We start from the raw sequence: 2,330 nt of genomic DNA, 5'->3' as shown, positions 1-2,330 counted from the left end.
AGTTTTTTCAATAGTAAGCCACCTGTCCTTACTAGAAATAATCACAGAAAATTTCATAGTTAGGAAACATAAAAAGCTCTAGGCTTGAATAGTTATGAGACAATTTGAATGCTGATTGTTCAGACAGTGTAGTGAGGCTGATTAGAAGTGAGGAGGTAGAAACATATGGCAGTAAGTAAGGAAAGACGGGTCTATATAAAGCACTAAAAATTTAATCTTGCTGCAATCTGGAAACCAATGAGACTCTGACAGATTGGATCACAATATGGTTTTTTTCATATATTAGAACATTACTGTAATGTGTTGAACAACTTGATGTAGATTTTTTTCTCCCCTGTCCCAAGACCTAAAGCAAATTTACAATGTCATATTTCAAAGGTAACTATTTGGACTTTATTACAATTATTATGAAGATTTCTCTGTATAATTCTGATTTGATAGAGAACAATAATGTAAATTGCTTAAAATAAAATGTTTATTTTGATGCCTTAGCCACCTTTAAAGTGTAGATTCATATAGTTAAAATAGCATGTATTAAGGAAACACTTAAATATCAATATAAATAGTATACTTATATCAATGTGTAGTGTATATAAGATAATTCCAAAATCATAGTCACTATAGGAATAATTGAAGTATGGTAGCAATCATCTCAGGTAGAAACTGTAGTTTAACTCTAACCCTGTTGTTTGCAACTCAGTGGTCTCAAGACCTGAGGGCTCTAGAGAATGTGTTCCTGTCAACCTAGCGGTCCCAGATAATGTGTTTCTGTCAACTCAGGGATCCAGAGACCCAAAACTATAATTAACATGCTTAATTCTGCTTCTGCAAACTGCTTTTTTGCAAACCAGGTTCCTCATTCCAAACCTTGGGATGTAATCAATACCTTTGTGATTTTTGCCTTTATAAACCTGGTTTTTCAACCATCATGTTACTATGAGATTTGGGGAATGGCCCCTCATAGTCCCAGATTGCAATAAATATGACTCTTTAGTTCGACTACTTGAGGGGTCCTTCTGTGATTCCTGGGGTACATTATAACATAATATTCATATATCCATAGGCCATCTTTGGATTGTGTAATTGGAATGAGCTTTTGTTCCACTAGTCAATGGAAAGGAATTGTGCTGTTGATGCTAACATCTATAAGCCATACATTTTTGCCAGGTTAGACATTTTCAGTGGGTATTAACTGGGTCTATGATAACTGTCACCTCTATACTTAAACCCCCAATAGGTTTTTAATATATCAGATATAGAATTTTTTACCACTGTAGTTTAATTATTTTTCTTTAGGAATGTGTGCTTACTGAAATGTGAACTTCTCTATTAGTATGCAGCATCTAATTGTATATTCACCCAGACCCCCTAGCACAGTGTAGGTCCTAATAAATCATCTTTGTCACTTTAAATGTCCTCATGTTCCCTTTTCTGCAAAAAGTGAGCATACACATATCCTGAAAATTCAATTTAATTCCCAAATTTTACATTTCTACTCACTATGCTTGGATCCCTTAGATCTTTAGTTTTTCCTCTTTGTATTAACTATTTTGAGTACATTTTATCAATTCAACACTTTAATTTACAGAATAAGGTTAAAAATGAATTTTAAGATATAAAATAAATACAAATAAGATTATATATATATGTATATATATATATATATAAATGATACTTAGTAATACTCAAATATAAAGCAATCAATTTGAAATAATTTATAAAAGTGGATACATATGCTTTAAAATGCTTCCTCCTTTCTGAAATGGCCTTTGCGTTTCCTCCAGCTGCATGCTATGCCTCATAGTCCCCAATAGGTAGAAACTTGTGCTTATGTCATTATGAAGGACCAGGATGGTTTCAAAGCTTTTTTTATACAGGCCTAGTCAACTAGGGTAAAATGAATGTATCTTACTTTTTCAAGATAGAACTTTTAAAATATAAAATAAAAGAGCACTGAATAAGGTTTATGTTAATAGAAGTTGTTGAATTTTAAAATACTTTGGGTGACAATTATCTAAGAAAAGAAAGCATTTTGAATTAAATTCTCAAATTACTGTAACATTTGTCAAAGAACATTAATATGTTCTTATTTTTTCTCTCATGTTAGTGTAGGCAGCTGTGAGAATTGAATTTTGACTCTACCTGCCATATATATATTATATATTGAAGTCTTAACCCCCATCACCTCAGAATGTGACCTTATTTGAAAATAGGATTATAGGAGTGAAAGGAGTTTGGGTGGTAAAATAGGTGTTGGGGGGTAAAATAGGGGGTTTGGGGGTAAAATAGGCAGGTTTAGGAAATTTTAAAAAATTAAGGGGTCCATGGAA

This window comes from Myotis davidii, unplaced genomic scaffold (assembly GCF_000327345.1).
Source record: "Myotis davidii unplaced genomic scaffold, ASM32734v1 scaffold440, whole genome shotgun sequence".
NCBI lineage: Eukaryota > Metazoa > Chordata > Mammalia > Chiroptera > Vespertilionidae > Myotis > Myotis davidii.
This window is presented reverse-complemented; position numbering follows the sequence as displayed.